The 9,969-nt window shown below is 39.6% G+C and overlaps 1 pseudogene; it reads right to left on the bottom strand.

Moving 5' to 3' along the window:
* Positions 1–4,191: 4,191 nt before the first annotated feature.
* LOC144235310 (5'-nucleotidase domain-containing protein 2-like) overlaps positions 4,192–9,969 on the bottom strand; it is a 39,632-nt pseudogene continuing 33,854 nt past the window's right edge.

Below are 9,969 nucleotides of genomic sequence, written 5' to 3'. Positions count from 1 at the left end.
GGACATACCTATGCAAAAAGCAATTCGTAAAGAAACAAGGACATAAATTGATATTACATTTAGATAAGCTATCCTCCTTAAACGAAACTTTAAAATAGGAACAAAGACCCTGATACTGGAGGGCCTGCTATAGTGTAGCTGATGTAAAGCACCCAGGGTTTAAACACTCACAATATATTATTTTCGGTAAGTACACTTCTGGAATGTTTCAGTTTGGATTAAGCATCCTGAAACATGGATTTAATTAAAGGAGCCCTTCTGATAATTATGGGACTGATTTTCAAAGGCATGCTACATGATTCAGATTCCTGGTAACATTCTGAACTGCATCATTTAAAGCCTGGTCTGGAAGAACTATGCTCTGAGAATTTACCATTTTCCAAAAACTAAATTTCCTGGCTGAACATTTAGAAGTCAAAATTTGGTATTTAGAGCATCTTTATATTAAATATTATCCATTTTGAGCACTTTAGGAGTCTCATATGAAAGCTCCAAAAGATATGGCTGGCAGTTGCTAAGACAAGATAACATATGATTGTTTGCCCAGAAGCCAGCTAAGAATTCTGGAGCCTCTCCCAAAATTCTGATCAGTGAATGGACTCTGTGGATACTGAAATCACTAAAACATCTTAGCTCGAGAACAGGTAAATTCAGTGACCGCCAAAAGGAAATTTTATGCTCTACCCAGGAATGGGGAAAACAAGACCTTGGGCCTAGAAAGAAAATACAACTTCTATCTATATTTATTTTTTAACTTATTAAGAAACCTTGTACGTATACATTTATAATGCACCAAACAGATTAGAATAGTAGCATATGAATATAATGCATAATAACTATACATATGTTTGGACACATGATCAACAATGTGTTTCTAAACAGATATCCCAAATTCTGAGGCACTCCTCCATTCTGAACCTCTCAGAATCTCACAGCCTGGGCACTAGGGTCAGTCAGTACTGGGTCTGGGCTGCCTAGTACTGCCTGATGGCAAGCTGGGGTGGTGAGCTATTCTGTACTGTTGGAAATGGATCTGCTGGGCTGTGGACTCATTCACTCCCTCAATAAATACTGATCAAGCACCTATGGGATCTAGGGATAAAAACTGAAGACAGGAGAGGAGACATAGTTCCCGTTTTAATAGAATTTATATTCTAATGAGGAGAAAGAAGATTTAAAAAGCAAGAAAATGAGGAAAACCAAGAAAAAGGCAGTATTACATCCTCCTGAGGTGAGATGGAAGCATTACCTGTGTGATACCCCTGCCTAAAATGTTGAACCAGACTTGAACCATGAGAAAATACTTAAACACGATGAAATGAAAAGGTACTCTAAAATTTTTCATAGCATGAAAGACAAAAAGAAGCTGAACTTTTTGTCTATTCTAGATTGATGATGACTAAAGAAATGTAAAAATGTAATGTATGATTCTTCTAGGACCCTGGACTGAAGAAAGAACAGCTATAAACAACATTATTGGAACAGGTGAGTCATTTAAATAGGGAATGAAGATTAGATAATAGCATTGGATCAGAGCAATTGCTCTTGACCATGATAATTTTGTTGTGATTATTTAAAAGAATGACTTTACTCTTGGGAGATGTACACTGGTATAGGTAAAACTAGGAACAATAGAAGGCACTGACTGACTATTCTAGCAGCTTTTGTAAAAACCTGAAAATCCTCAAAATGAAATGTTACGAATAACAAACAGAACATGTGGGGGGGGGCAATATAAGGAATAATAGAGCAATGAGGATGCACAGACGTGGGAGTATCATTTTAATCTGGTGATCAGAGAGCCCCTCTCTAATATGTTGATATTCGAGCAAAGATGTAGCAGCAAGAAGAACTGAAGAGGCAGACCACATAGCTACCTTAGAAGCAAGAGTTCCAAGCAGCACACCTGCTACACTTGAGAAAAAGAGAAGATTCTAATAAGACTGAAGCAGAGTGAATGAGAGAGATGATGTAAAGACAGGAAGTCAGAGAGGTAACAGGGAGTGAAATCACTGTTGAGCCTTGTATGGCATGATGAGCACATTGGAATTTTATTCTAAGTATGAAGAGAAACTGTTGGGATTTCTGAACTGAAATATAGTAGGGTACATTTTTATTCTATTGTAAATGGAATTGTTTTCTTAATTTATTTTTAGGATTGTTCACCAGGTCAGTATATAGAAATATGATTGATCTTTTGTGTGTATTTTTCTTATATCCTGTGAAGTCACTGAATCTGTTCATTACATCCAGCAGATTTTCAGTGGTTTCCTTAGGATTTGGAATGTATAAGACCATGTCATTTGTGAATAAAGAGAGTTTTATTTCTTCCTTTTCAACATTAATGACCTTTAGTTCTTTGTCTTGCCTAATTGCATGACCTCCTATATAATGTTGAAAAGAAGTAGTGAGAGTGGACATTCTTGTATTGTTCCCAGAGTTGGAAAGCATTTCATTATGTGTAGGTTTTTAGTACATTCTTTTTTTCAGGTTGAGGAAGTTTTCTTCTATTTCTTGCTTTCTGAGAATGTTTATCATGAGTAGTGGTTGGCTTTTGTCAAATGTTTTCTCTACATTTATCAAATTCTTTGTCCACTGTAATCTATTTTGAAAGGAACATTTTGATGGCTTTGGAGGAAGAGTAGATCAATGGTAGAACAGACAGATCTTCAGATCTTTTAGAGAGCAATTTTAATAGTCCATGCAACAGACTGTAATGGTCTAGACTGTGGGGATAGCAGTGGAGGTCATAAGATTTTGAGGTAAATTTCAAATTTCAAAGTAGGTGAATTTTGAGTAAATTTCAAATACAGAGCTAATGGGACTTGCTAAGAGATACAATATAGTATATGATCAGAACAGAATTCAAGGTAGACTCTGGAGTTTGTTTTTGTTGTTTTTCTTCTATTTTTGAGCAAGAAGGAGGATGGCATTTCCATTCACTAAAATGTAGACACTTTCCTTTTAATATGCTGTATATTTTAGAGCAGTTTTAGATTCACAGCAAAGGTGACAGGAAAGAACAGAGAATTCTCCTATGTGCCCTCCCACAAAACATGCACAGCCTTCCCCGTTATCAACATTACCTCACTAGAATGGGGACGTTGGTTACAATTGATGAACCAGTGCTGGTACCAAAGTTAACCAAACTCTGTGGTTTGAGTTCGGATGGACTCTCAGTATTGTAGTTCTATAGATTTTGCCAAATAAAGTGACATTTATCCACCATTATAGAATCAGACAGAATACGTTCACTGCCCCCCAAATCCTCTGTATTCTACCTAGTCACCCATCCCACTTCCCTAAACCCTGGCAACCACTCATCTTTTTACTGTCTCCATAATTTTGCCTTTTCCACAATGTCATTTATTTGGACTAATACAGTATGTTGGCTTTCAGATTAAGACTCCTCCATGTCTTAGTGTCTTGATAACTCATGTCTTTTCAGTACTAATAGTCCATTGTTTATACCAGTTTATTTAATCAAATCACCTACTGAAGGATATCTTGGTTGCTTACAACTTTGGATAATTATAAATAAAGTTGCAATAAAGACCCACATGTAAGTATTGTGCAGATATGAGTTTTCAACTCATTTGAGTAAATACCAAAGAGCATGATTACAGGATCCTATCGTAAAAGTATATTTAATTTTGTAGGAAACTGCCAAACTGTCTTCCAAAGTGTCTGTACCATTTTGCATTCCCTCTCAGCAATGAATGAGATTTTCTGTTGCTCCACATTTTTGCCAGCATTTGGTGGTGTGTGTGTTTTTTTTTAAATCATTTTAATAGTTGTATAATAGAAGTTACATTTTTATCTTCTATGAACAAACACACACATACAAGATTAAAAGTCAAGAATGAAGAATCAAGTCATCCACTTTGGACTCAACATGAAACTTCTCCATAGATGAATTTGTGCTAAACATGAATCCCATCACATTTCATAAGATGGGAGCACTGCAAGACATTCCCTGTTCACAATTTTAAATGATAGATTATGCCAGAGTTTCAGGTTTGACCAACAGTACTATCTTCCCCCCACCTCCCTGAGGGAAACCACTTTTATTGTTTGCCCTGGACTGATGCCCAGGGTGGGGAGAGGGGCAGGAGGGGTTAGACTATATTCTGGGCAGTAAAGGTACACTCAGTGGATGTGGAGGCATCCCAAGACCAAGACCAAGGAAGACTAAGGAAGGGCATCTTCCTGCAGCCAGTGCAGAGCTGGTCCATCCAGGTCACCACTGTACCGGTGGTCTCTGAAGTAGAGCATGCAGGGTCCACCCCATTCTGTCAGGTGCAGAAAGTCACACAGGTGATGTGGTCCCAGTGCAGGGAACCCTTCTCATCAGGTTTTCTAGAAGCCATGCACTGGTCAGTGAAGAAGCTGGGCCTGTCCACCTGCATGATGACCATGCTGAAGAGTTGGCGCCAGTCAGGACCCACACTGTGCCACATCCCCTTGTCCATGAAGCTGAAAGGACTATTAGCGGTGAGGAACAGCTGCTTCCCATGGGCCACCAGATGGCTCAGTACAGCAAATATCTCGTCCCCTTGCAGGGTGCACTTTTCCATGTCCTGCTCAATCCACTGGTACACAAGCCCTTTCACATCCACATCTTGAATTGCACCCATCACATCCTTGTAGAGGTGTGCATGGTCAATGACCTAGGAAGTGGTCCACCAGGCAGGACAGAGTGCCATCTGTGGCATGGAGATGTCCATGAACTTCTCGATGGAAGGACCCTTGCCATAGAAGCTGCTCACTGGGTAGAGTGAGATATACTGGCTGTCCCCATATAGGTGGGTCACCTCCTCCTCAGGCACAGGCTGGAGGCTCCAGCATCATGTACTGGAAGGCATCAATCTTCATCAGAAGGCTCTTCTGAATCTGGTAGTGGAGGCCTCCGGTGGTGAAGCTGGGGTCATAGTCATACTTCCAGATCCCCTCTGGGTACTTGTAGTGTTAATCAGGATGTTTCGGGTGGCATTGAAGATCTTGGAGTGCAAAGCATCTGGGTAGTGGGCCAGTATTCAGTGGTATTTCAAGCCGTGGACTTCGACATCAGGCAGGCTGATCTCGTTGTTGGCTGGCTGCTGAGTTCAGGAGACAGCAGATCTCAGGGGTGGCAGGGGGCCATGCATCAGTCTCCACATGTCCTGGTAATGAGTCAGGTGGAGCGCGGGGCCCAGGGGCAGTGGACGCTGGGACCCAGGAGTCGTGGCCAAGGCAGGAGGAGGAGGTGAAGGTGGCTCATGGCCTACACCCAGCAGCCCCTGCACAGCAGCCAGCACTAAGTGGCCTCCCACAGCCCCATACCCCCATGCCCACCACACACCACACTGCTGTCCACACAGTCCTCCCAACAGCACTGTATCTTATAGAAGCACTAAGGCACAAATGATTTACGTGGTCTGAGTAAATTCACATTGTAGGGCCACTGTGCATATGCTCTTTATTTTATTTTTTTTTTAAGTTTATTTATTTATTTTGAGAGAGAGAACACAAGCAGAAAGGGGCAGGGAGAAAGAGAGAATTCCAAGTAGGTTCTGTACTGTCAGCACAGAACCTGATGTGGGGCTTGAACTCATAAACCACAAGATCATGACCCCAGCCCAAGTCAGACACTTAACAGACTGAGCTACGCAGGTGCTCCAGTGCATGTATTCTGTAAATGAGCTCCTTATAATTTTAGGGTTCTAACAGAACATCTTGTAAATGCATGGAATCATCTTGATAGAGATCTGCGACCTTTTCTGATAAGACTTTGAAAAGCATTTTTCTTGAATTGTAAATGCAAAAAAGATCTTTAAAGGTTTTTTTTAGAACAAATCTCTCATTTTTCCACCAGAGGCATCTGAGGCCCAGAAAGTTTAACTTACCCAACTCTGTTTGGGATCATTTGAAGTTGGGCAGCTCAAGAACTACTTCACATCTTTTCCGTTAGACCACTGTGCCCCTTGAAGTTAACTGTCAATAGTATCCTTACAAATTCTACCTGCCTTTCTTGCCTGAGCAATTACAACTTACCTAGTTTCCTATTCTGTTCCATAAGAGCCCTATTTCTGTTTGAAATGGGCAATCTACTTACAACAATGAAAATGGATAACAGTGAAGATAATCTAAAATCATGACTCTTCAAGGAATATTTTCACAAATTTTAGATTAGTTTTCCTCAAATAAATTTCAAAAGCTGTAATGTGGGTATCTGAATTGTTCAAGGTGTCCCCATACCTCTTTTTCTGTTATCCCCTTTTCTTGTTTTTTGTTTTTTTTTTTTTTTAATGTTTAGTTATTTGAGAGCCTGGGGGAGAGAATGAGCAGAGGAGGGCAGAGAGAGAGGGAGAGACAGGATCCAAAGCAGGCTCCAGACTCTGAGCTGTAAGCACAGAGCCTGACACGGGGCTCTAACCCATCAACAGTGGGATCATGACCTGAGCCAAAGTCAAAGGCTTAACCGACTGAACCACCCACGTGCTCCCATCCCCTTTTCTTAAATACTGTAAACCTTCCCTACCCTTCCTTTGAGGGACCCCTGGTTGCCATTCTAAGCTTTCCTTGTGCTTTTGCGTCCTTTCCTCCCTAGCAGACTCTTCTTTAAGTTCATGAAGACTAATAGTCTAATGGTCACTTCAACATTTATCTTTTATGTTGCCATTCCTATTTAGACTTCTAGACTTCATTTTGTGCAAATCTGAGATTCTACTTTATATAGAGATAACAGTGCACATCATGTTCTTCCCTAGCAGTTAAAAAGAAAAGGTTACTTTCGACCCTGTTATAAAATAATAACATACTATATCAGCAAAAAGGGCAAGAACAGTTTACTTCTTGACTTCCTGAATTTAAGAAAATAGTATATGAACTGACATCAGAAATGTACTGTGATATGAAATCAATTTAAGCAACTAATGTGCCCAAATAGAAGGTTGTAAAGTATTGGGACTTATCTCTAGGAAAATATAGAAGCAACTGCCACAGTTATCCACTGGGAAATTAAAAAATAATAAATAAACAAGAAGTCAGTAAGAAACTGTGAATGAGAAGATACAGATGTTTCATGAAAATAAGACACTGTCTTAATGTTGCTTTGACTGTACTTAAATATAATAAGCCTACACAATGACAGATTACCCTAAGGCACCAACGGAAAAGAGGTTATCATTATGAGATATTTATAATAGCTAGGTTCTGCCTCAGTGTCTAATTGAAATGTCAGACATGATATATGCTCAGCAGATATATTCATACTACAATCATACTAAAAATGAGACTCAAACCTAAGAAAAAGTATGATGCTACTAGAAGAGAGGAAGAAGGGTTTTATGAAGATATGAAAAACTTGGAGGGGCGCCTGGGTGGCTCAGTTGGTTAAGCATCTGACTTTGGCTCAGGTCATGATCTCACAGTCTGTGGCTTCAAGCCCCTCATCGGGGTCTGTGGTGACAGCTCAGAGCCTGGAGCCTCCTCTGGATTCTGGGTCTCCCCTTCTCTCTGCCCCTCTTCTGCTCATGCTCTTTCTCTGTTTCTCAATAATAAATAAATGTTAAAAATTAAAAAAAAAGAAACTTGGATTAGAAATGGAAAATAAACCAGTTATCTTAGATATTAGTGGTTGATGTATTTAATTTAGTTTTATTCATTTAGTTTATTTCAACTACTTATTTAGACTATCCTTTTCTTATATAACATCTCTTACAGAACAAAACATTAACTCAAGATTTGGACTCTGGAGAAAGTAGCATGACAATTAATTTTTGAAAATGTGGGGTGCCTGGGTGGCTCAGTTTGACTCTTGATTTCACCTCAGATCATGATCCCATGGTCGTGGGATCGAGCCCAGTGTTGGGCTCCATGCTCAGCATGGAGCCTGGATAGGATTCTCTCTCTTTCTCCCTCTGTCTCTCTCCCCTAATCATGTGCTCTTACTCTCTCTCTATAAAATGAAAAAAAAAAAACTTTTTTGAAAATGTAGACACTATATATTTGTTCCTGTGACAGACTTCAAAGTATTTATCACTCTTCTAAACAGGTTAATGTATTTGATCACTGAAAAGCATCATTTAATGCTCCATTATGTAGAGTTGTATTGGACAAGCACCACTCATTCTTGAAACGTAATATTAAAATATTATTTTGTCTTCTGATGTCTTTTATTTTTATTTGATTGGTAAAGAGTTTTCCTGTTCTTGGAAGTAACAATCAAATTTTGATAAAGACGTTAAAATATCCAGAACCATGTAACAGCTAAAACTCTGAATTTATTTTAAAATTAATCCATCTCTTACCCTTCCTGTCATCCTTCCTGAGCTCACAGCAACATGACATTATCTTGTCTATGCAAAGATCTGTTTATCCTTTAGTGGCGGCAGCCCTCTTAGACCAGATTTTCCTTGTGTTGACTTTCATCATCACACCTGTAACATGTATACATTCCCTAACCCCAATAAAATCTGAACGTGCAGACCTCAAATGGGCCACTCTTTTCTCACTAATTGCCAGGGTGTTGCCTGGTATCTGTCATCCTGAGATTTTATGTGACAGTAAGACCTCACTCTTAGACTGGTCTTAGGAAAAACCTCCTGTCTACATGTAAGACTAAGGGGTAATACAATTATTATACTTACCAGTGTTTCAAGCCCATTATATCTATGGTGTAAGCCATCATTACACCCATGTTGGTTCATGTGTCTGGTCCAGCCAGTGTAAATGACTTGGACAGTGCGCCAAAAGTAGTTCGTATGTTCAGACCATCAGTCTCTCAGGAATGGTCATTGTTGAAGAGCTGGTTCAGATACTGGCCATGTATTTATCTTTCCTCTATCTCTTTATAGACCTGAAAAAGTTCTGTCTCCTGGCTGTGGATGCTTAAAGATGGGTGTGACTGAGGGGGAGGGGTAAGTGGAGCTTTCACTGGCTCTTACCAAGATTTAAGTTCCTGCTGCCCCCTGACCTGGCCCTTAGGTCCCTTAAAAGGGTTGACTCCAGTCCCATTGGAGAGAGACTCCATTTCCCACCAGCCCTAATCCCTACTTTATTCACTGCAGGCTCTACCACGAACCCTCCTCAAACAAGATACTTCAGAGGTGGGGCACAGGACTAACCATAGACAGTACCTGCTACCACTCTCTGCGTGACCTTGGCAGTTCACTTTAGCCTTTAAACTTTAGTTTCTTCATCTCTAAATAATAATATTACTTATCTCATAGGGTTCTTCTGAGGATTAAGTGAGCCTTGTTCATAGCAACACTAAATCAACAATCAATATATTCAGTTGATACTAGAGATATTATGGACTAGAGGAATCCCGTGAAAACTTCTTGCAACCAAACACTGCATGCCTAAGATATCTATCATATATGCACCTAATAATATACATATACACATATATGTGTGTACATAAACATACGAATGTTAGTTTTATACATTGACAGGCATTTAATTTACTTCACTATGTGCTTGGAAATATTTTGCTGCAAAGTCCAGCTACATGCTACAGAGAACAAATTATGCCCTGAGACTACATGGAAATGAATAGGAGAAGAGTGGAGAGTAGTTTTCCAGATATCCTTGCTAATGCCCCCAGGCACATGAGTGAAGGCAATTCAGATTCCCCAATCCAACCTGGCCATCAGTTGAATACCACTTAGTGAACCCAGTCAACATCATGTGGAGACACAGAATTGCCCAACTGAGTCCTGTCTGAATTTCTGACCCACAAAATCATAATGGAATTAAAAGGTTGTTGTTTTAAGCTGCTAAATTTTGGAGTAGTTCTTTATGCAGGTAACTGAATGCTATCTTTATTTAGACTAGGCTTTATTTAAGAGATAGTCATGTTACAATTAAGCTTATATTTAGGTTATCAAGTGTCATCATGAACTTAAGATGTATTTCTGGGAACAGAGAGTACATTTGCTTGAAAAAATGAGAAGGATCCTGGAAAATATATAATCCTAAAGAGAA

The sequence above is a fragment of the Crocuta crocuta genome, unplaced genomic scaffold (assembly GCF_008692635.1).
Source record: "Crocuta crocuta isolate KB4526 unplaced genomic scaffold, BGI_CrCroc_1.0 scaffold64, whole genome shotgun sequence".
NCBI lineage: Eukaryota > Metazoa > Chordata > Mammalia > Carnivora > Hyaenidae > Crocuta > Crocuta crocuta.
This window is presented reverse-complemented; position numbering and strand designations above follow the sequence as displayed.